The 26,277-nt window shown below is 40.2% G+C and overlaps 1 protein-coding gene across 4 annotated transcripts in view; it reads right to left on the reverse strand.

Annotated features, from left to right (window-relative positions):
- GPC3 (glypican 3) overlaps nt 1-26,277 on the reverse strand; it is a 429,039-nt gene that overhangs the window by 163,954 nt on the left and 238,808 nt on the right. The window lies entirely within an intron of this gene.

Here is a 26,277-nt window from a genome sequence, read left to right on the forward strand (position 1 = left end):
GAAGCAGTGTGACCCTAATAGAAAAAGCATGGGCCTGAAAGTCAGAGGACTTGGGTTCTAATCCAGTTCTGTCACTTGTCTGCTGTGTAACTCTGAGCAAGTCACTTGATTTCTCAGTTAACTCAATGGTAAAATGGGGATTCAGTGTCTATTCTCCCTTCTACCTAGACTATGAGCTCCATGTGGAACAGGGATTGTATCTACTCCAGCATGTAGTACACTGCTAGGCACACAGCAAGTGCTTAACAAATGCAATAAGTATTAATTATTAATAAATCATTTCAGATTTTTATTGTAATATGCAGCCTTGCTCTTACATAAATACCCCAAGGGAGAAGGAACAATTATCAATCAATTGTCTTATTAAAATACCAGGGGTGAAGTTTGCGTTGTAATACATCCACTGACATAATACTTGGGGTAAAAACTGTGGACTCAAGAGACTGTTTCCCAAGGTGGTGTGAAACTTGGACTCCAAGAACCAACTGAAGATTAAAAAATGGCTAAAATGTTATCCTGGCTTCCATTAAAACAGTATTTTGGAGCAAATCATTTGCAAAGATGCAATTTTTAAGTTTTCAGAAAGAAAGCAATGTTGCCTTGCTTGTAACCATAATGGTTAGGTGATGCTCTGGATGAGAAGCACTTATCAGCACATTACTCAATATATTTCCAAGAACAACATTCCATGTAAAACATGTTTTCATAAACAGTGTGATAATCTGATCAGATATCTTGGATGCAAGCCCTCCCCTGTTATACTGGTTTGACCTAGTGGATAGCGCATGGGCCTGGGAGTCAGAAGGTCATGGGTTGTAATCCCGGCTCTGCCACTTGTCTGTGTGACCTTAGGCAAGTCACTTCACTTCTCTGTGCCTCAGTTCCCTCATCTCTAAAATGGGGATTAAGCCTATAAGCCTTGTGTGGGACAGGGACTGTGTCCAGCCCAAATATCTTGTACATACCCCAGCACTTAGATCAGTGCCTGGAACACAATAAGCACTTAACAAATACCATAATTATTATTTATTAGGCACTATAAATTTCTTCTGTTATATTTGCTCCATTTTGCTGTCCAACATTACACCTCCCCACCCAACACTTTCATCACAATTTAGCTCTGACAAATACAGTGACCCTCCCTACTAACTGTTCTTCTTTTAGAGCTCTTTCACCATGGAGCTATTAAGCTTTCTGATAGTATTTGCTCTCATGACTAAAAAGTTTACTTTGGCTTAAGCTCTTGCCTTCCCTTTTCTCAGATGTACGGCATAACTAGAAGCCTTATCAATTTAGCAAAGACAATGGCAGATCATAAGTAATGCCATCTCTACTTTATTACAAAGTGCCCTTTTGTTGAAGAAGATGTGAGAGGCAACACCTTTAAAATGAAGTGCTAGATTTACATATCTACACAAACATTAACTCAAAATATTTCAATATCAGTGCATATTTATACTACTATTTGATCAAGTCACTATAATAACTGTGTTTATTATTGTTTCTTCATGTATTTATTTTGGTTTGGTCAATTTTTAGGATCTTGGGAGCACATTAGTGCACTTTCTAATATTTCCTATGGGAAACTATACTGCATTTATAGCTCTTTGGCTATTTTCATGGATCCAATAAAGAGCGCTAACAATACAGTACAACAATTCATTGGATAATCTGTTTCAGGAGGCTCAGTACAAGAATACCTCTAATACGCACGCATTCTTAGAATGATTTAGTTTTAAGGTAGAGTAGCAATCAAGCTAAAACAAGGGAAGAGACACAAACTAATGTCCCCCAAAATTGGCTTTGGCCTAATTAGTTTCATTAATTCTACCACTGACCCTCCAAAGACCTCAAAATGGGTCCCACTGTCACCAATCAATGGCATTTATTGAGCTCTTACTGTGTTCAGAGTACTGTACTAAGCTCTTGGGAGAGTGCAGTATAAAACAGTAAGTAGAGATGATCTCTGCCCATAAGGAGCTAACAAACTAGAAGGGGAGACAGACACTAAAATATACAGATGGGAACCCAGTGAGCGCTGTGTGACTGGGGGAGAGGGGAATAGCAAAATGATTAAAAGGAACACACCTAACTGCACAGGCTATGCAGAAAGGAGGGCTTTTTACAGGAACATTTAATCAATGAAGGCCTCCTGGAGGAAATATGATTCTAGAAATGCTTTGAAGATAAGGAGAATGGAAAGGGCTTCATGTTAAAGTCCTTAGAACTGTGCACTGCAGCCAGTACGTGATAACTACATTTCTTTTCTACTACTAATACTACTACTAAGCTCCCATACTCTCCTCACAGCCTTATGAGGTGTGAGCTTCAATCTGGTGACCTGGAATTAAAATCTTTTTGTTACTACCTAGGAGGTGTTCATTCAGTCATATTTATTAAGTGCTGTGTGCAAAGCCCTGGATTAAATGCTTGGGAAAGTACAAAACAATAATCAACAGTGACATTCCCTGCCCACAAAGAGCTCATAGTGTAGAGTTCAGGTGTGAAATGCAAAAGGGCTATTTCCTGATTTGGAATATTTTATAAGGGGAAGAATGAGCCCAGAATAGCTCCTTTTGTTTTTGTACATTAATTCAATTCTGGGGGAAGCGTGGAGAGAAAGGAAAGGTTAATATCATGAATGGCAGAGACTACAGAGAAGGTTGGTAGGTTACAGGCTCTTTTCCATTCAAACTGACCTGCCCCATTCAGCGGCTCTTAAAAAAATAGTACTTGATGAATACTGTTGCAGTTGTAAGCTCTTCAGTACTCTCACTACTAACAAATTGATAAATCTATCCCCCAAAAATAAAATTGCAAAGCATATCAATCACAAGAAATTTAAAAATACATACTTTTAAAAAAGGATTGTGACATCAGCAGAAAAGGACCCCAGCCTAGATGAAATTTATCATAGGAGCAAAAGTTATTTCCACCTTGGGACAGTGAGTTGCCTTGAACAAGCCTGAAGGTTCTTAATTCGTAAACAATAAATGGAATAAAGCAGAAGCTAACTGGAACCCAAGAAGTAGCAAAAAAGCCAGTGATGGCATAAGGAGGGTGAGCAGCCACCTATGATGCTGCTTCATGACTGAGGTAATTTATCAAATTTATCAGTGCAAGAAAGCAATCCCAAGAACTCAAGTGGACTAACCTCAGGAGCATAGCAGCAAAAAGCTGACTCTGCAAAGCCAAAAGAGATTCTTTTCACAGTGCAAACTGCAGCAGGGTATTTGTGCCACTTCAATTTTCCACTCTCAAAGGGGCAGTTCCAGGGACCTATCCTCTCCTTTATGGTCCCCATGGTTTCTGGGGCAAGAACATGTTTCAAGGACTGATTCTGCATAAACACTTCTGAGATATATGGCTATATCCCATATATTCATTCATTCATTCAGTAGTATTTACTGAGCGCTTACTATGTGCAGAGCACTGTACTAAGCACTTGGAATGTACAATTCAGCAACAGATAGAGACAATCCCTGCCCAATAACAGGCTTGCAGTCTAAACAGGGGAGACAGCAAAGAAAAACAGAATAAAACAAAACAAGACAATATTATCAAGATAAATAGAATCATGGAGATATAACACCTCATTAACAAAATGAATAGTGTAATAAATAATATATATAAATAAGCACAGTGCTGAGGGGAAGGGGGAAGAGCAGAGGGTGGGGGGGGAAGGTAGGGGAGAAGGAGCAGAGGGAAAGGGGGGCTCAGTCTGGGAAGGCCTCCTGGAGGAGGTGAGCTCTCAGCAGGGCTTTGAAGAGGGGAAGAGAGGAGATGTGAGGAGTGAAGACATTCCAGGACAGCGGTAGGACGTGGGCCAGAGGTCGACGGTGGGATAGGTGCGAACGGGGCACCATGAGGAGGTGAGCAGCAGAGGATTGGGTGGGCAGTAGAAAGAGAGAAGGGAGGTGAGGTAGGAGGGGGCAAGGTGATGGAAAGCTTTGAAGCCAAGAGTGAGGAGTTTTTCTTTCATGCGAAGATTGACAGGCAACCACTGGAGGTTTTTGAGGAAGGGAGTGACATGCCCAGAGCATTTCTGTAGGAAGATGATCCGGGCAGCAGAATGAAGAATTGACTGGAGTAGGGAGAGACAGGAGGAAGGGAGATCCGAGAGGAGGATGACATAATAATCCAGTCGGGATATTATGAGAGCTTGTACCAGCACGATAGCAGTTTGGATGGAGAGGAAAGGATGGATCTTGGAGATATTGTGAAGATGAGTCCGGCAGGTGTTGGTGACAGATTGGATGTGTGAGGTGAATGAGAGAGCTGAGTCAAGGATGATACCAAGGTTGCGGGCCTGTGACATGAGAAGGATGGTTGTGCCGTCCACAGTGACAGGGAAGTCAGGGGAGAGGACAGGGTATGGGAGGAAAGATAAGGAGCTCAGTTTTAGACATGCTAAATTTTAGGTGGCGGGCAGATATCCAATAGGAGATACGAGCCTGGAGGAAGGGGGAGAAAACAGGGGAGGAGATGTAGATTTGGGTGTCATCTGCACAGAGATGATAGTTGAAGCCGTAGGAGCGAACGAGTTCACCAAGGGAGTGAATATAGAAGGAGAACAGAAGGGGACCAAGAACTGATCCTTGAGGAACCCCTACAGTTAGAGAATGGGAGGGGGAGAAGGAGCCCACGAAGGAGAATGAGAATGAACAGCCAGAAAGATAAGAGGAGAATCAGGAGAGGACGGAATCCATGAAGCCGAGGTGAGATAGAGTGTGAAGGAGAAGGGGATGGCCGACAGTGTCAAAGGCAGCTGAGAAGTTGAGGAGAATTAGGATAGAGTAGGAGCCACTGGATTTGGCAATGTATGTGTATACATCTATATATATAGGTAATATGAACACACATTTACATGTTAAAGACAGATATAGAGAGACCGATTAGATGGACATATAGACAGACCTAAACCATAAAGAGATTACATATATATGAACACACCCACAAATTCATGTATCTGTAAGGGTGATTAGTAGAAAAACTTATTTTCAACTAGTCCTGCTGGTACAGATATGGCTCCAAATGCTTTTATGTCTGGCAGTGGGCCTCCCCTTGCCACAGTTCCTCATAACAGTACCAATCCTATTTGTTGAGCTCTCACTGAGGGCAGCACATTATAATAAGCACACGGGAAAATAGAAGAATGAGATGAGTTCCCTTCCCACAAAGAACTTATTCTCTACCAGGGAGGCAAGTGTACAGCCGTTTATAAATTGAATACTCTGCAAACCGTTCCAAGGCCTGATGCTGGAAGAGGAACACAATAGCATGGAAGCAAGTGAGGGTGGCCAGGATTCTCCCAAAGAAATAGTGTAAGTTCATGAGAATTTGGGTGAAATCCCACAAAAATGGCAGTCACATTGTTCACAGTCAGTTACAGATTAAGCGCTCAGTACAGTGCTTTGCACACAATAAGTACTCAATATGATTGAATACACATTATCATGTCAATCAGCATGCCAATGCAATGCATTTGACTAGACTTACACCGCTGGATCCATGGCTGGCTGAGACTGGCCAGCCTAATGTGTGTGTTGTTAATATTCGAAGGTGACTCCACTGATGATGCAGTTTCTCTTTAGGATTCTGTGCTGTTAAAATGGCCATGTGGCCCCACAGTCCTGAAGCACACCAATCACACAAAGACTGTCCTCTGTGGGGTCCCTTCTGTTTGGCCCTTGACCTTTTGTCTCCAAGCTCTCTTCAAGTTTCTGTTCAAAATGAGATGCTCCTTTGTTGACTGCAGTAAACCCAGCTGATCTGACAGCTTCAGTTGACTCCCAGTTTTCAGAGAGGATGCTGTATTGTGTGAGACCATGTTTTACAGCGCCCTTAAACCTCTACCTCTGTTCCCAGGGCTTTTAATTATCCCTTTTCAGCAACTATTTGGATGCCTACTGTCAGCCATCCTCTTTACACATCCCACCTAGTGAAGCTGGACTGAGGAAAGAACAACTTCTCGAGGAAAGAACAGCTTCTCTGCTAGTAGAACAACTTCACCATTTGTGATCCTGTCTCACTAGCTGATGTTGAGGATGGTTCATGGGTGACACTGACAGAACCCTATTCAAGAAGTTGCAAGAAGGCAGATGAGTGTGGTGGACTCAGAACTCATAGCCATAAAGAAGGCTAGGCAGCATAATAACTCTGTAGGCTCTACTATTCCTCTGCTCTGTGACCTTGAGCAAGTCACTTAATTTCTCTGGATTTCTGTTTCTTAATCTGTAAAATGGGAATAAAATGTCCATTCTGTCTGCTGCTTACACTGTGATCTCTACGTGGGGCAGGGACTGGGTGTGATCTGAATACCTTGTATCTACCTCAGTGTTCACAATAGTGCTTGGAACACAGTGCTTATGAAGTATCCATCCACTTGACACATTTAAAAATAATAATAATGATGGTATTCGTTAAACACTTACTATGTGCCAAGCACTGTTCTAAGAACTGGCATAGATACAAGGTAATCAGGTTGTCCCACGTTGAGCTCACAGTCTTAATCCCCATTTTACAGTGAGGTAACTGAGGCAGAGAGAAGTTAAGTGGCTTGCCTAAGGTCACACAGCAGACAAGACAAGAAATCTGGGATTAGAACCCATGTCCTCTAACTCCCAAGCCTATGCTTTTTTCATCAAGTGCCTCTGGGTTTGCATGTCACAGTGGGATCTCTATGAGCCCCTCCCCCCCAAGAGATCTCCTCTCCTGAGATCCTTTCAGAATCAAGAGATGCTGACCATAAGTCTAAAAAATTGAAAATCAAGAGGGACTGTAAGTTGCTGTTGAAGTCGTACTTATTTTCCAGCAAATGGATTTTTCATTTCGGAGTTATATTCACTGAAACAGACTTGGAGCCCCATAAGCACCAAATATTTTGGGGTTTCTAAGAAATCAGGAAATGAGCAAAGGAATAAAAATGGGGGTATTTACTAAGTGCTTGTTATGTGCCAAATACTGTACTAAGCACTGGAGTAGTTACAGGATAGTCAAGAACTACAATAGGAAGACGTTGGATAGGATCCAGAGGACAGTAAATAAAAAATAAAAGGTTGGAAAATAGGCCTTGTCTGAAGGGGCTAAAAGAGCTGTGCTTACTTAGCCTGGATACCAGAAGGCAGAGGAGAGGCATAATTAGAGTTTTCTAATTTGAAGGGATGTCTGAGGGTGGGCTGGGGGTGAACAGCTTTTCTCTGTTTCCCCAGAAGACAGAACAAGAGGTAATAGGCTTAAGAGATGGCCAGAGGACCTGTGTTCACTCTGCAGGATGAAATTCCAGAAGGTAAGAGGTAAGCAGCACTGGGATTGGTTATCAATTAAATTTACAAAGTTGACAGTCTTTAAAATCTTTAAAAATACATTACAGTTTTGAGGCATCACTGGAATGCACTCTTGTACTCAAGAGGGCTACACTAGATGATTACCTGAAGTCCCCACTAGTCCTATAATTCTGATTATTCTGTTATAAATGAGATTTAGTGCCATTTGTCCTCATCATACAGTATTTAAAAGAACTCCAGTTGTGTCCTTAGTAAGTCATTTATGCTGAGAAGATACCAGAAACTTTCTCATTTCTGAAAAGTTGAGGACAAACTGATTTTGGATGCTGAAATATTTTGGACTGCAGAGGGAGGGAGGTGGTTGGGGTTCAAGGAGATTCACTGGACCTAGGTGCTGGGATGGATTAAAGCAGAGGTCTAGGGGACTCAACCCCAGGTCCCAAACTAAAGGGTGGGGGGGGGGGGGGGCGATGACTGACACTGGAGATGTGTGGCTCCACCTGCACCCCCTGGTCCTATCAACATTGAAGACATTAAGATGATGGTGTCCAAAATAGACCTTCCCAAAGTGGCCACCCCACAGATAGGGCATCTGAGAGGGTGGAGAGGGGGTGTTAACCTGCATTCCCCTCCTCCTGACCCTCTCCCTCCACGACTCCCTCTACCACTGTGCATGGGCAGTGGCCATTTTCAAATCCCTGTTCTGCAAAGGAAATGGAAGTCGATGGAAGCGCCCAGGCCTTAGGACTGACCTTCACTCTGTCCCACCCACTGCCCCACATTTTCCTGGCTGGGGAGACAGCCCCAGGGGCCCTGCAGCCCACACTGGATAGCTACTGACCTCATGGACAGAAACTCCAAATATAAGTTACTCAAATGTTTGGTTAAGATAAATTCCAGTTCCACAAGGGTTTGCTGAATCTAGATTTGTAAGATCTTATAGAATTTAAAATTAAATTTTCACAGTGGCATAGTTATATATTCAATTACACTTTTGTGATTGACTTAGGGGATATATTACTTATGCTATTTATATAAGAGCCGGCTGCTGGTGGATTTTTAAGGTTTAAAATTTAACGTAATAGTGAACTCCAGTCCATTATTCTAATGCCATTATAAAATTCAGTTTAATTAAATCCTAAAAGGTTTAAAACAAAATATACAATGAAATTATGTGATTTAGAACATAAGCTTTTTAATAATAGTGCTCTGCACATTTAACATTTCTACAGGTGTAATAAAAATGCTAATATATGTTAATGTTTAGTCTGTGGTTAATGTTTTGTCTTGTTAATTTCCCCAGGGTTTTTATTACTGATTTAAATCTGCCACACTACTCAACTGATTGCATTGCTTTTCACAAACTGCAAGGCAGTATCTCAAACGAATACTGATTAACAGAAGTGAATAAACATTTAGCTTGGTGAACCATTCTTATTACATGCTTGTAATCATTATATACATTTTCTCACCAAGATGAGCAGGGCAGATATTTCCCACTTATTTTTCCCCACAGAAAATATTCAAATAAGCATAAAATTAATTTATGACTCTTTACAGAAGCCCATCATTATTAACTAATGGTTGATCTGATTTTCGAGCACAGAGGATAATGAAATAACTCAGTGTCTTAATGTATATGCTGTCTTCTTTCCCAGACATTTTCCAGGGTCTCATTATTAATTAATTGGCTGCTAATATAAAAACCCTCTAATAAACTTTAATATATTACAGATCAAGAAACTTCAAGTAACTACTGGCTATCATTCATACTTTCCAACAGAGACGCTTCCCCAAATAAATTGAAACTGATTCTGGAACTTGAGGAAATGACCTACTCTTCGTGCACAGGAGTTGGTTCAATAATAGATTTCCCTTGAATAATGCAACATTAAATGCATACTAAGCATAGCAACACAAATGCCTGGCATAACAATACTGTTGTTACATAAATTCACTGAATGAGCCCTCTACTGTCTACTGACATGTAGCCTACAAGTCTCCTGAAGATATCAAACTATATTTTACCATCTGTGTCATCAGAAACATTTTTACCACCCACAGTCTGAAGAAAAACTAGACAGGTACTTAATGGAAGAAAATATTACAGTACAATAGAATTCATTTTTGTACTAAATCTTGGATGCAAAACAGCACAAATTGCTTAAGTGGAGGTCTTCCATCAACTAACACACAAAACGAGGCGCTCCAGATTAAAGAGGACACCACTGGAAGGAGAGAAAATAATTAGGGCCCAGGAAAAAGGTGATTTTGGAGCTCCTGGGTAGAAATAGGACATGGTTGTCCACCTTGACACAACTCATGAAGCCTCCCTTCGGAGAGATTTTTGTATTTGCTGAGCAAACCTCAGGGAAAGAAATAGGTGAGGAGTGATGAGTCTGAAAAAAAATTTAGTTCCAGAAGTAACTAGTCTCCTATGGAAATAGAGTTGTGAACCAAATGTGTTTCTTACATTTAACAAAGCGAGCCATAAAATCATTCTGAGATGTTGGCTGATTTTTATATTTTCACCAGACATTAGAAAAAAGTGTTTGAAGCAGTGTGGTCTAATGGAAAGAGCACGGGCCTCAGAGTCAGAGGACCTGGATTCTAAGGTTGGCTCTGCCACTTGTCTGGTGGATAACCTTGGGCAAGCCAATTAACTTCTTTGACTCTGAGGGGATTAAGACTATTAGCCCTATGTGGAAGAGACTGTATAATAATGTTGAAATTTGTTAAGCGCTTACTATGTGCCAAGCACTGGTCTAAGCACTGGGGTAGATACAAGGTAATCAGGTTGTCCCACGTGGGGCTCACAGTCTTCATCCCCATTTTAAAGATGAGGTAACTGAGGCACAGAGAAGTAAAGTGACTTGCCCAAGGTCACACAGCCAACAAGTGGTGGAGCCAGGATTAGAACCCATGACCTCTGACTCCCAAGCCCGGGCTCTTGCCACTTGAGCCATGCTGTTTCCTGTATCCTGTAACCAACCTAATTATCTTGTATCTACCCCTTTGCATAGAACAGTGCCTACAACATAATAATATAATACTAATAATAATTTTGGTACTTGTTATGCATTTACTATGTACTGGGTACTGTACCCTCAGAGCTTAATACAGTGCTTGGCACCCAGTAGGTGCTTAATAAATACCATAATTATTATCATTATTATTATTACAAGAAATCAGGTCTTAGGCTCAAAGTCTAATTAGGGAGGAGGACTTCACTCCTAAGTTAGCACTTAAATAGCATTAAAAAATGAGAACTTAGTTAAAGCTACAGAGTTCATAAATAATCAGTTAACCAATCAATGGTACTTACTGAGCACTTACTGGGTACGCAGCACTACATTAAGCATTAGGGAGTGTACAACAAGACTACAATACAAATCAAGAATCACTGCCACAGTACAATTCTCACCGCTGTACAGATAGCCTAGCTGTTGCCCAATGCATCTGCAAAAATATGGAATGCTTGAGGCCTTAACATTTCCGGATTTTAAAAAAAAGGATTCCTGGGTGACATGTAGATGAGAGGAGGGTGTGATGAGAAATGAATCACAGCTACCACCACATGCATCACTTCCAAACAACTTCTGCAGTCAGATGCTTAGTGGTTACACTGAAGTTCTACTGCCCTTGGCAATTTTCAAGGGGCTCCATGCTAGTCTATTGTGATATTGCCCTATTTCTTGCTACCACTATCCTAAAACTCTTAGATTTGGAACCACTGAAAATCTTGGGAATCATCCAAATTTCAGCTAATTACTTCTATGATCTGGGCTGGCCTGGTGAACTGTCATATTGGGGGGAGGAGGGAAAAGAAGAGGACCAAGGAGAAAGTTAGAAATAAGTGACACTTCGGAGAAAGTGAATAGGGAGGAACAGTACAAGAGTAATGAGTGTTTTTTCTCAAGCCCTGCAGACACTAAACTAGCAGCAGTTGAAAAGAAGAAGAAAAAATGTTCTGGATTTCTTAAATTTCCTGACTATTATTATATTATACTCTCCCAAGCTCTTAGTACAGTACTCAGCACACAGTAAGAGCTCAATAATGACTGACTGACTTCCGATGTCTGGACTTTTGAGGTTGCACTAGTTGTGTGTCTTCACCCATGAAGCAATCTTCCTCATCACAATGCAGTAAATATTCATACTTTACAGACTATTATTAGCTTATCCTTTAAATGTTTCCAGCAGTTTCAACTGGTTTTTCAGGCTCAATTCTGCTTCAAGTTGAACCTCAGAATCTAGTCCTTCCCTGACTTCTCCCTAAATTTTGTCATTATCCCTCACACACACAAAAAACCTTTACTCCAAAATACTCAATCCATCTTCTCTGAATTCAGTTCCTACCAAAACATTGTTCACTATTCCTAATGTTTCATTCTTCACAGCTGGGACTCGAGGTGTTTCCTATTTCATCTGGACAGCATCCCCTTTTCATTTGATCCTTGATTCCACTTCCTTTACCACCAATATGTGCCATTAAAAAGATTGAGTTTTAATCAAACTTCAGTAATTTGGGTGGATTTATAAAGACTTATCATGCCACAGCTTTCTCTGTCATTCTGCCCTACTTTACTCTGGGTTTCTTTCTCAATTTATGGGAATTCTAGCTTTAACACATCCCCAAAATAACTTTTCAAGTCCATACTGCTATAACCAAATTTCATAGGGCCAAAGAAGATTCCTCTCTTGAAGAGTTGACTTTTGCACAAAATAAAATTATTCCGATAACATTTTCTGCTACCAGATTTTACTGTGGGTTTCCAGCGATGAAAGTAATACATAGGATATCATCATCCACTGAGAATTCCTTAAATTCAGTTCCACTAAGTTGGAGTTCCACTATTTGTTATAGCCTTAGAAAACGTAGCTTTGAAAAAGCAGGCAATACAAATGATCATATTTGATGTGATATTAAGTATCACAATTTCTGGAAAGTTTGAATGATAACATTTTCCCACCATACTTTCCCCTTTAAATCGCAGTTTTAAATATTTTTCTTATCCATACTCCTTGGCTGTCAGTTATATAACTGTTGATATTTTGTCTCGTTTCCCAATAATTCCTAATTTTTATATGTGTTAAATTTATGGTAAATACATTTCTCATTCATCTCTTACATTTACCCACATATATCCCTCATGTATTCATGGAAATACATCCAATTTCAGCAGGCCTTTGAAAAGTACCCCATACATTCATTCATTGGTATTTATTAAATCCCTACTATGTATGAAGCACCATACCAAAGCACTGGTCTCAGATAAAATAAGAAATAAACAGGACTCAATCCCAGGGCTTCAAGGATCTCACAATTTTAAAGTAGGGCTGGGAGGTTGGTGATAGGCATATTAGAAATACTGTAATGCATCTATTTAACTTAATTCATGACTAAGCCCAGGGTAAGGGGCATTCTTTGAGACCCATCCTAAGCTAATTTAACTCACATGTTTTCTATTGGTTATCTTGATTTTTCTAAGAAAAAAAAATTGACCCCCAAAGTGACATCTTTTTGGAAAAACAGTTGATTCCTGCCCTTTAGGCACATAGTTCACCTCTTTAAAGAGAAATGAGTTTATTTTAATATTTTTATTTAGTTCTCTGGGCCAAAACATAATCAAGGCAACCCACCATTTTCTCTACTATCAGTAATGAATATACCCATTCCATGCCTGTCTGCTTCATTTTTCCTCGCATATCTACTTTGTATTAATCAACAGTATTTATTGAGTGCTTACTATGTGCAGAAAATTGTACGAAGCACTTGGTAGAGTACAATACAACAAAATTAGTAGACATTCCCTATACATAACAAGCTTACACTCTAGAGGGGGAAACAGACATTAATATGTATAGTTCCTTCTTTAATTTTTCTAGTATAGTTAGCTACATTAGCCTGCATCTATATCCCTGGATTACATTTTTTCAAATAATAATAATGATGGTATTTGTTAAGCACTTACTATGTGCCAAGCACTGTTCTAAGAGCTGGGTTAGATACAAGGTAATCAGGTTGTCCCATGTGGGGCTCACAGTCTTAATCCCCATTTTACAGATGAACTAACTGAAGGACAGAGAAGTTAAGTAACTTTCCCAAAGTCACACAGCTGACAAGAGGCAGAGGCAGGATTAGAACCCATGACCTCTGACTCCCAAGTCCGTGCTCCTTCTACTAAGCCATGCTGCTTCTCACAGTGAAACTTTCCCCAAGAATAGAGATTATGTCTCATTCCCACCTGTGCATTGTCTCCCAGTGCTTACTACAGTGCTTTTCACACAGTGAATGCTTAATACTATTACTACTACTTGCATGTGCTTCTGTTCTCTTAAGTATTTCCTAATATCTATCTTCAACCTTTACACTGCTTTCTTTGTTTAGTGATACACTGTTTTAAATAAACCAAATAGCAAGCATGTTTGTAGTCCCCAGGTTGCTACACTATTTTCCCTAACTACAATATATTGTTCTATTTCCTTATCTTTATATATACATATTTATATATGGCAAGAATTCATGGGTAAAACACTATTTTCCTTATAGGCTCTGAATAGTATATTTAAACATTTATATTCTGGTTTAATTTTTAACCAATCATAAATCTGTTATGCTCTAATATACACTTAGGGACCAACAACAAGCAAAAATCTCAGCTTCAATTACAAAACTACTGGATGTTAAATACTTTTCCAGGCATGCTTGTTGCTGTAGGCAGATGAGCCACTGGTCTGAGCCAGTTTGGCATTTCTCATGTTCTCATGAAGACAGCAACTCGAAAAACAATGAGATCCTTAGATTGAGGCATTCCACTATCATTGCACCACTGGACTAATGCTTGCTGTAGCATGTCTTTGCGAGGTAGTTAAAACTTAACTCTGGAGTTGCTTTCTCAAATCTTTATCTATTTAGAAATAGTGTGTGGGTTTGCTGTGAGAGAATCTTCTGACATTTGTGTATAGTTTAGAACTAGAGAAGCAGCGTGGTCTAGTGGTTAGAGCATGGGCCTAGGCGTCAAAAGGACCTGGGTTGTAATCCCACTCTGCCACCAGACTGCTGTGTGAGCTTGGGCAAGTCACTTAACTTCTCTGTGCCTCTGTTACCTCATCTGTAAAACAGGCATTAAGATTGTGAGTACTGTGAGCCCATGCTCAACCTGATTGGCTTGTATATACCCCAGAGTTTAGTACAGTGCCTAGAACATAATAAGGGCTTAACAAACACAACGAAAAAAAATAAAAAACCCTTTTGTCTGAGTAGTGATTCTAATCTTTTTGTAAGAATGTATACCCATACCTTCTCCCAGGTGCTGATCCCTGGATTCTATTCAGACCTCAACTCCTTAGGATCTGTTTTGGAAGTTTGGGATTTTTAATCCTCCCATGAGGTGCAATTAGGCTTCATATCGACTAGATCAGTGATCTAGTCTCAGACACAAATATCCAAATATAAAATAGGTAAAGGAGAGAAAGATTCAAATTACACAAACAAGCCAAGAAATAAACAAGTAGAGAAAGACAAATGTGGTTCTGGCAAAACGATACATGCCATGACGGCATCCTGGTATGAATAATTTGGAAAGACACAATAATGATAACCATAATAATAGTAAATATGATAATTGTTAAGGGTTTACTATGTGTCACAGTGTACTAAAGGGGTTGATGCAAGATAACCCAGTACAGTTTCTGCACATAGTAAGCGCTCAATAAAAACGATTGAATGAATAATACAGTCAGAGACAGTCTTTGTCCCAAAGAACAATGATAAAGGTAGAAAAGTTATTTCTTCCCCAATTTTACAGAGGAGGAACCTGAAGCACAAAGGGTGCAGGGCAAGTGTGGTGTGGGGCTGGGCTGCAGTACACCAGCAGTACATCTGTTCCCAAAATGACCCTGGGATGGCTCTGGGTGGGGAGGGTTTGGGCACCAGCACTGCTCTGTTTTGCTATTTGTCTGCTGTGTGACCTTGGTTAAACCACTTAAATTCTCCGGGCCTCAATCCGCTCATCTCTAAAATGAGAATTAAATACCTGATCTTTCTCGCCCTTACACTGTGAGGCCCACTGTGACCAGATTAGGGTACCTGAGGCACAGAGAAGTTAAGTGACTTGCTCAAGGTCCCACAGCATGTGCACAGCAACGGCAGCATTAGAACCCACGTCCTTTAACTCCCCGGCCCATGTTCCTTCCACTAGATCATGCTGCTTCTCTATTTTAATGCTTCATACAATGTAAATGATAACCACACCGACACTACCACTGATTTGCAAGAAGCCCTTGGACAAATTACCTCTCTGTGAAAAAGACAGGATAATTTGAAAAGCAAGTTTGATTCTCCCAGTTAAGGGGATTCAAGCAGAAAGCATTGCTTCATCACTGGATTGGTCGAGTGCAATAGAGGACAGCCCAGATTAGTCACTTGTACTATCCAATTTGGGTTGCGGCAGATTTACTAATGGTACAAGTTGCCAATCCATTTGGCGTAAGATACCTGTGATAGATTATTTACCTCTTAAGAACAATGAAATTACTGAGTCTGGGGTCCATTTTCAGGGAGGGGGATCTCTCTGGGAGAGAAAAAGTCTGATCAAAGAATGAGATTCTATGAGGATGATGGAAGATAAGATGAGGGTGGGGGAGAAGCACTTAAAATCATCTACATACTCTTTTAACAATTTTTCCCATTTTGCTAGATCTCACAGCCCAGATTTTCTGAGACAGCACTAGACATGAAGTGAAATGGTTACACTTTGGAATGGCGGTAACAGTATTAAAGTTGCTAATGTGTCCGTCTGGGATGGATGGATGGGGCGGTGCCTTTGGAAATAGGAATTCTGATGATGTTACTCAGGGATTAATTTGCAGTGGCCATTTTTGATTGTGACAAACAAGTCTTTTTCTAATACATGCATATGTGTAAAGCATTTGAACAGTACATGCTCAGTTCTTCTAGAATATCAGGGTTGTGTCTTGAACAGACACATTCCCTGCCCACAACGAGCTTACAGTCTAGAGGGGAGGCAGACATTAATATACACAAATAAATTACAGATATGTACATAAGTACTGCAGGGCTGGGCGGGGGAGCAAGTCAGGGTAATGCAGAGGGGAGTGAGAGAAGGTTAAAGGGGGATTTAATCAAAATATGTGATGGAAATGTATTATGGTAGAACCATGTGCACATGGGGATTCGCGTGGCTCACTGGAAAGAGCACGGGCTTTGGAGTCAGAGGTCATGGGTTCGAACCCCGGCCCTACCACTTGTCAGCTGTGTGACTTTGGGCAAGTCACTTAACTTCTCGGTGCCTCAGTTACCTCATCTGTAAAATGGGGATTAAGACTGTGAACCCCACGTGGGACAACCTGATTCCCCTGTGTCTACCCCAGCGCTTAGAACAGTGCTCGGCACATAGTAAGCACTTAACAAATACCAACATTATTATTATTATTATGGTTTGGTCTCCAGATTTTTCTCATTACATATCCTTTGCTCAATTTCAAGATAAATCATAAAATTTAATTTTACTGGGAAAGAGGGAAATCTCCTCACTCTTGAACTTGTTTCCTCAGTTTTTCTAGCACACAAAATAAGCAATGTTCACTGACTGCTTCTGCATCCTGTAAGGCTATGAATGGGCTATAATAATAATGTTGGTATTTGTTAAGCGCTTACTATGTGCAGAGCACTGTTCTAAGCGCAGGGGTAGACACAGGGGAATCAGGTTGTCCCACGTGGGGCTCACAGTCTTAATCCCCATTTTACAGATGAGGTAACTGAGGCACAGAGAAGTTAAGTGACTTGCCCTCAGTTACACAGCTGACAAGTAGCCGAGCCGGGATTCGAACCCATGACCTCTGACTCCAAAGCCCGTGCTCTTTCCACTGAGCCACGCTGCTTCTCCACGAATGGGCTATCACTCCACGAATGATATAGAGATGCCAAACTGAGGGATGGAAAGTTATGATTCCCGTTATCTCAAAGTCAGCTCAATTAGCCCTGTGCCTCAATTTCCCAATATACAAAAAAGAATGAGATGCTGCAAAGCAGTTCTGAAGATGGGAATGCAGCACTTTGAGACAGAGGCCCCATATGGGCAGCAACTGGAAAAGCCAAACTTTCCCATCCTAACATCCCATCTTGAATTAGCACATGACCTAAAGAAATTGGGCAAATTAGAAAGTTAGCAGCAAGGGAAATGTGAACCATACATTGTTGCTATATTGCTCAGGGCACAGAGACCACTGCTGTCAGAAGCAAAGCCATGATGCTGTAAGCTCGTTGTGGTCAGGAAACATTTCTGCTAACTCTGTTGCACTGAATTCTCCCAAGTGCTCAGTACAGTGTTCTGCACATCGTAAGCATTCAATAAATACATTTAATGGATAATGATGATGTAACCTCATCCTCTAGACTGTAAGCTCGTTCTGGGCAGGGAATGTGTCTGTGTACTGTTATACTGAATTCTCCCAAGCACTTAGTGCAGTACTCTGCACACAGTAAGCGCTCGATAAATACGATTGAATGAATCAGTGAATTATGATGATGATGACCTAGATTGGGTGGGAAGGGTGTGCAAAAAACTGTGGGCTAGAAAAAAATGCTTGAGGGCAGGTGGAGTTTTAGAATCTATCTGGAATGCTGGATTGCAATTTCTCTCTAGTGTGACCCAAGCTATTTACAGTGAATTATTATAATTAATGATTCCGCTCTTCATCAATGATCAGTTATGTTCCTTACAATGTGATACGACGACAAATCCATGATTTTTAATGGACTCAGCTACTAAAATTTCCTTAAGAGAGAAATGAAAAATCAAAGCCCTAGATGTGGAAAACATAATATCTTCTTATATGAACCATCCCTAGGTGTGAGTTTCCTAAAATGGATTTTTTCTGCCCTGCACTGTGATGCTCTTCCCTGATCTGAGAAAGTTTGACTAATAAGATAAAGAATTTATCATTTCAATGTAAACCTTTGTTTCTGCAATCTAGCTGAAGCTTTAGTTCTTGTATTAAAAACATGATCTTGATCACAGTACCTTTCCAATCCCAACGGAAACATGATCTATTTATTGCACCATCTTCTGAAAGTTTATTAAATTTCTACTTGGAATATTGAACTAGTTCTAAAAGGCAAGGGTCAGGGGATGAAAAATCCACTTTTCTTCAGTTCGTATACCCTTCTGTTTCAGCGGCATTTATCAGGACACAATCCACTTTTCTTTACCTTCAACTGTTGTTAAGAATCTGTGGTTACAGATGAACTGCCTATAAGGACCTTCTTTAGAAGGAAGAGGTAAGAAGCATATTTCTTATTTTTAAAAAGAACTTCCCTTAGAGGGAAAAAAATAGTCACCATCCAAGATGGTATGATTCTGGCATGTGAACCAGAAATGATTACCTGAATCTCTGGAGTTATGAAAGTGGTTATTTAAAAACATCCCTAACAACTTAAGCTCAATTCAGCTCTAACTTCATCCTTAGCAATCCAAGACTTCACCTCCTTCACACCAATCCACGTGCCTTAATGTTTGCTTAGAAATAAAATCTGAAAACAGAGATGGACTCAGCACTTGATTCAAGTTACACAAATTCAATTTGAGATTAGTACATTTGACCATGGTAACTAGCAATTAGCTACCGAATTCCATTTATGAATGAATAAGATCTGTGCATTGAAGGGCAGTATGTTAAGTAATAGAGCATTAACTTCCTCCAATAGCTTCCATAAGGTTCTTATAAAATGACAACTCATAAAAACACAGGGGGAAATTACCAAGGATGCTCAGTTTTCTTAATTAGCCCTCTTCCTCTCTTAGTAACCAAATAGCATGCATACATATTTATAGAAAGTAGCTTAGGAAACTTGAAAACAAAGCTCTCTTTGTTAGACATTTTGCTTTTGACTAAAGCAAAATTCTAAAAATTCTGAAGAACACACTCTTAAAAAATAAATACACCAGGAAGACTTCAGCCTGAGAGAGAAACCACATCTGGCCCCTAAGCAACTTTGTCAGTGATACCTATAAGCCCTGCTAATTATCATTTGACCAATCCATGTCGTGAATAACAGCCCCAGAGCAGACCACTCAGCATCAGACAAGTCACTGCTCCCTGCAAAATTCAACCCTGTGGGGCTAGGTAAATGAATGGGTGAGTGCTGGACAGAGACGGGTATGTGAGAAAATTGGGCACAAGTGTTTCTATAAACAAAAGGGAACACTTCTTTACCCAATGAACAGTAAGGTTAGGAGCCTATGAGTATTTTTATTTGCACATTCAATTATTTAGTCAGCAATTTCAAACGAACGTATTGGAATTACTTCCTGCTATTCACTTGTTCTTCTGCTCCCACTGTCAGCACAGTCATTTTTGTTGGTTTTGACCATTCCATTAGATGGTACGCTGTGATCACACGTCTTGCTTCTGTTACACTCTGCCAAGCACTTAGTGTGGTGCTTTGCTCCTCTTAAGAACTCAATAAATACTATGAATGGTGATGGTAAATGTAGTTATATGGATTTTGATACCCTACAAAGTTCTATAGCAGAAAATATCAGGTAGTTCAAGATGGATTTGGATAAATTCATTAACAACAGGCAAAGTTAGCGATGCATTTAGGGATGCCGGTCCTTAACATCATGACAAATGTCAGTCGTCACACAGCTCATCCAAACAACCTGCTGCTACTGTCAGAGACAGAATACTAGGCCGGACTGGCCTTTTCTGGGTAATGGCATTTCTAATATTCTGAGAAAGAACTCTGAGATCTACAGAACAATGTGGCATATCGTTTCCTGGATTTGGAGTGCTTCATCTTTAATTTGCTCTTATTATTGTCTATCATTTCTTCTTACTCTTCTATGGGTTTGTCTTCCCCCACTTAAGTTGTGAGTCTTCAGCAAGATGTTGATTATGCTTGAATTGATCAACCTTTTTTTAATGGTATTTGTTAAGCACTTACTATGTACCAGGCACTGTACTAAGCTCTGGGGTGGATACAAGCAAATCAGGTTGGACACAGTCCCTGTCCCACATGTGGCTCACAGTCTTATTCCCCATTTTACAGATGAGGTAACTGAGGGACAGGGAAGTTAGGTGTCTTGCCCAAGGCCACACAACAGACAAGTGGTGGAGCCAGGATTAGTGCTCTATCCACTACTCCATGCTGCTTCCCAACTTCTATTTATCTCTGCATTTAATGTACAATGTTTGCCACTCAATATACCCTTGATATAATAATGATGATGATGATGATAATAATGACAAGTACTCAGAACAGTGCTCTGCACATGGTAAGTACTCAAAAATACTATGGGTTGATTGATTGAGGAGGAGGATATTGATCATTAAGAAATCAATGTGGCATAAGAGGAAAGAGGTTTATATTACAGGAGGGTCCAATATAAACCTTTCTGTCCAGGAAAAATTAAAATTATAAAGTCAGTGGGTAATGGCCAATTTCCCAATAAATCCTACAGACCCAACTGGAGTGGCAAATTATAATCGAGAGAAAGGGCAAAAAGGTGCAGTGGTAAATTTTCAGAAAAGAAATAAAGTAAAACACTTTTATATTAAAACAATGTGGTTCCAGAATGTATATTTTCAGTTTCAATGTTTCAAACCCTATGAGCACATCGCCGTCCAGTAAAACACATGGCAGGGTCCCACATGTGACCATAAGACCTGGACATTAGCCTGGGCCTATGGCAGCAACAAAGTGGTCAGGAAGGACCACACTTTTTTTTTTTGCAAACAGTGAATGAGAGAAGAAAAAGGATGAATGGAGCACAAGATAAAATAAAAAAAGGTAAAGAAAAAGTAGATTAGAGAGGTGTGTTGACCTGTAATTACTGTCATAGATCTCCTACGACATCATCGATTCTTTAGCGGAAAGGAAGGCACAGGCCTTTGTGCTGTGTAAATTTCAAGGAAAGCTCATAATGTAATAAATGTATTTTTAGGTGTAAAACTGTATAATTATTCGAAATGTTATGTGAAAATACTAAGAGGAGGCAATAACTTTAATACCTCTGGACAGCAAAACAACAAACCCACACCTTCTTGTTCCTGGTAAGATGAAGTGGAATGAGATCACTGAATAAATCACTCCAATGACTAAGGACATGGGACTTCATCTAGATCGTGAAAATCACGAGCACATTAACTGGGATGCATGCATAGCAAATACTTATCCTGGTAATATTACCCTACATTTATGAACAAAAATCATCATTTTAAATAATCTCACCAGTCACTAACTGGACAGGAATAAATGTTTAAGATGCCACTGAAAAATATTCAATAAATTAAAATTTCTCTTCTAAGTCCTATTTGTATTTAACATTAAAGTTCTATTATATTCACATTATTCTAGGTACTGATGAAAATTTGGAATTAACTAACAATAATCGGGATCATTTAATTCCAGTCTAACAAAGTTTACAGAAAAGCTGCTATGAACACAGCCAAAGTGGCTTTCTGTTGAAATTTTACGAGTCGCTTTATATATATTAAACAGAGGCCAGGAGTGCCATAGCAAAGTTAAAAGTGTTCCCCGATTTTCACTATAAAGGTCATTATTATCAAGCAGAATCTAGTCTAACATTGTAGGTCATCCTGAAATTCAATTTTACTAATGACTATGGTCCCCTTGCAAACAAGATAATAAAATAAACTGAGAGGCTAAACCTATAATAAATACTGTGAGGAAACAACAATTTGCATTTTGCATTTTCAATGACCCTAAAGTATTCATCCAGGAATGAACAGCAGTCATTTTGTGTACTCTGTCTGTCACATTATGCATGAATGATAGCTGTTCTGACCTTAAATGGGTTCCAATTGAAACACAGTTTCGAGGAACATTCCTGTAAGGATCTGCTGTTTTGAAAAATCTATGCAATAGGCTGATAATGGTCACTGGACTCTATTCTTCTGGCAGATTATTCCACTGATAAAAATATTGGTTTGCTTGGTGGAAGCATTTCTATTCTTTTTCTTTTTCATAAAGACCCTGAAGAAGGACATGTCACCAAAATATCTTGCAACAAATAAGAGGATTATTTTTCTGCTTTCCATGAGACTCTTCATATTTTTTGGGTGGGCTTTGTGTATTTCTTACACACATGTCACTTCAGGGAAGTAGCCTGGCCTACTGGATAGAGCATGGGCCTGGGAGTCAGAAGGTCAAGGGTTCTAATCCCAGCTCCACCATTTGTCTGCTCTGCTACCTTGGGCAAGTCACTTCACTTCTCTCTGCCTCAGTTCCCTCATCTGTAAAATGGGGATTAAGAATGTGAGCCCTATGTGAGACAGGGACTGTGGACTGTGTCCAACCCAATTACCTTATATCTACCCCAGCACTTAAAACAGTGCCTGAAACATAGTAAGTGCTTAGCAAATAGCATTCCTATGTACAGACAAGAAAAACAAGCTTTAAAAAAAATTCATATTGTTTCAAAGAACTTGGAGAAAGCAAGAATAGGTGCCTAAATGCCTGAAGACATTCATAGATTCAAATCCAGTGGTTTGCTATCCATAGTACATAACCAACACATATCTGCAAGTTTTCTAGTCATATATGCCACCCTGGGAACTAAAGGGAATGAGATAAGCAAAGATCAAGGTTGAGAGAAGTTCTGGTCTGGAGTTTGCAGACAAAAAGGAAGAGGTGGTGGCCATGATTTCCCTAAACGAAAATATTTTCCCTTATCTGTCTGGCCAAGGGGCCCTGGGTCAGTTCCTACACTTCCTACCAGCTCAGTCCCATCTGCTTGACTGTCAGCCCATTTCATAATTCGGAGAGCCCTCCTCAATTCTAAAGCCATCCTGTCCTGACAGTAGCAAAGGGAATGGCTGTTCAGGCCCAGTCTGGTTCTAGTTGACCTGTCGTCTGGCAGAAGGCATCCTTGAGCCCATCCCCTGATGCTAGAAGCAACCCAAAGAGATCACAACAGTCCTAGCAGTTCTGGTCCTACTTCTCAGTCCTACCCACCCCTACCCTAGAGTGCCTGAGCAGTGGCACTCTGCAGCAGAAGCCATAGAGAAGCAGTGGGGCCTAGCAGAAAGACCACTGGCCTGGGAGCCAGAAGACCTGGGTCCTGATCCCGGCTCCATTGCTTGTCTGCCTTGGGTAAGTCACTTCACTTCACTGTGCCTCAGTCATCTCATCTGTAAAACAGGGATTAAAACTGGGAGCTATATATTTATTTTATTGTGCACTCCCCTCCAGCACTGATGGGAGATTTATATTTACCGCAAAGTAAAACAGCCTTGGCAGTTACTTGGAGAAAACACCAAAAACCTGACAAAAAGAAGATATTCTTTCCAGATATCACATCAGTAACATGAGCAAGAGAGGGGCAAGGGTCTAATGGGAGATAGTTTCAGATAAAGGCTGTCGACCAACCCTTGGTTATCCTTGGGTGAAGACCTCAAGTACTATAAGTGACGCCTGATCAAACCGGGTTCAGCAGGGGCTAACTGCACATTCCCCCCCTCATCACAACCAAAATTATCCTTTTTAACCTGCGCTCATTCTTCTAGCAAAAAACAGCCAAAGATTTCCTAAGAGATATACTGCAGGGGGCCTAATGCCTAAAAGAAATACCTTTAAATGCCCCAATTTCTTAACAAAAAAAAAGGGGGAAAAAAAACCTTCAAAGTCCCTTGAATTTGGTACATTGCTTCATTCTGTGAAGCAAGTCAGGAGCGTGGGCTAGGGATGAAGTGTCATTCATTAAAAGCTTGGAAAAGGTAACAGCTAAGAAAATTCATGAATGTCATCTGTAAGAAGAGAGTACTACAAACAAGGAGCATCACTAAATTATACAAAAAACATGTCTTAGCTATTCATTTTTATATCAATGTAAACTTAATTATCATTTAACAGTAGTAGATAGTAAAACCATTTAGCATTATTATTGCACAATGAACAGCCCAAAACAAGAGAGTCATAAAAAAACCTTTCTCTATTTTAGTACTATAAATAGGAGCAAATTAGGTGAATGATAATAATACTTAGAGAAACCTCAGAGATCCTCTTTGCCTTTTGTGAAGATCACTGTGAAAGCTCAGAAACAGTGAGACTTCACTAAGAGCCACTTGTCTGGGAATCAGCAGAAAGGAAAATCTGTGAAACTGGGATTTATGGAAGCAGCCACATGGCCTAAATATTTCAAGCAGAATCCCAACTGTACAAGTAACTTGTGTAAACCTTATCACAGAAACCCAGAGCTGGAAAGAACTTCAAGAAGTCTCAGGTCCCAATATCTCTAGGCTTCGATTAATTTAAAGGTCACAACTAAAATCAACTGACAGGATTTTCAGTGGTCCAAAAAGTGGGAGAGGAGTTTGGGCCACAATATGGAGAGGGAGGAAGGAAAATAGAGAGGGGAAATCTAAAGGGGCAGGGAGGAAACCCAACTGGCACCAAAATTAGGCAGAAATAGCCCGTATGCTCAATCCTTGCCATACCCAGCTTTAGAATAAATTTCAAAAATAACTTTGAAATACATTTTTAAATGGGATAAACCTCTCTCCATTGGCATAATTAATTGTGGTCTGTGTTAAGAACTTCCTATGTGCCAAGCACTGCACTAAGCATTGGGACAAGGACCATAGAATCAGATCAGATTGTTTTTAATCCTTTTACAGATGAGGAAACTGAGGCACAGACAAGACAAGTGATTTGTTCACTGTCACGCAGCAGGCAAGAGGCAGAGCCGGGACCAGAACCCAGGTTCCCTGACTCCCAGACCCATGCGTTCTCCCATAGCCTATGCTGCCTCTCATTACTCATTCCCTCACTTTTCCTGTATTCCCATTCTCTGCCTTTTGCGAGCCTGCTCCACCCTTTCCCCCATCATGACTTCGCTAATTCCCCTATAGCCCTCTCCTCCTTCTGGTTTCCCAATTTCTCCTACCTGCCACTGCTCAAAGATGTCCTACATACCTATTGAGCATAACTTGGTTCAGTGATTGAAGTCTATTTCACTTTTCATGTTTTTTTCTGTGATGAAAGGGGGAAGGAGACAGTGAAAAAGAGCTGGAGGGAAGGTCAGAAGAGGGAGAAATGAAGAGAGACTGGAAAAAGAGCTATAAGGGTGAAAGAGAAAGAAAGGAAGAACAATATTCAAGTTAAGAATCAGTTAAGCTTGGGCCAGGCTGGACATGGTGAACACCACCACCCTTGTAGAAATTCAGTAGAGGTAAAGCAGTTCTCTGGCTAGTTTTAGGTGCCCCTCTTTGAGCAATTCAGAGTGTTCTCCAAATAACAGCCTCTTGCCAGGACCAATTCACTATACAGATGTACAAAAGAACTGCCATACCTGGTCACACAAATGTAACTTTCCTTCCTAATAACATGGTTATTGGTGACAGAGAGAACCACCATGTTGCAGAAAGTTGCTCTGGCCTTTCAAAACAGGCTCATCTGCATGAATTCCCTATTTAGGGACCCCTAAGGGGCCATCAAGCCTACCTGGAATTTTATTATTCTTAGAGCTTCAGTCCCATCAGTCGATAACAATACAAGTGAGATCATTCTGAGCATCTTCGAGTGAAACACCTCACACCACAGCAGTTAAGAATCCCACAGCCCTTTCCATTATGGGATGCAGAGGAAATGGCTTTAGGAGGAAAGGAGATTTTATGGTCTTAAAACTTGATAAACACAGATGTGTGAAGGAAATGGCTTCCACCGCTGCATAAACTTTTACCTTCTGTCTTACAAATCTTGTTGGCTTCCTTTTCATATCAGCAATAAACATAACAATTCTATTCTCTTTATCTTCTAAATCTGGTACTATCCATTTATATTAATGATGTAGGGCATGATATTTTAAACACAGGGAGCTAAACTCTTCTTCAGAATGTATGCGCAAAGAGTATGAAGGAAAATAGTGCAGAAAGAAACTCTGCTGCGAAATCCTCTGTCAGTATAGGGTTTTTTTGGTTGCTGGTTTGTTTTTTTAAATCA

Source organism: Ornithorhynchus anatinus, chromosome 6 (genome assembly GCF_004115215.2).
Source record: "Ornithorhynchus anatinus isolate Pmale09 chromosome 6, mOrnAna1.pri.v4, whole genome shotgun sequence".
Classification (NCBI taxonomy): Eukaryota; Metazoa; Chordata; class Mammalia; order Monotremata; family Ornithorhynchidae; genus Ornithorhynchus; species Ornithorhynchus anatinus.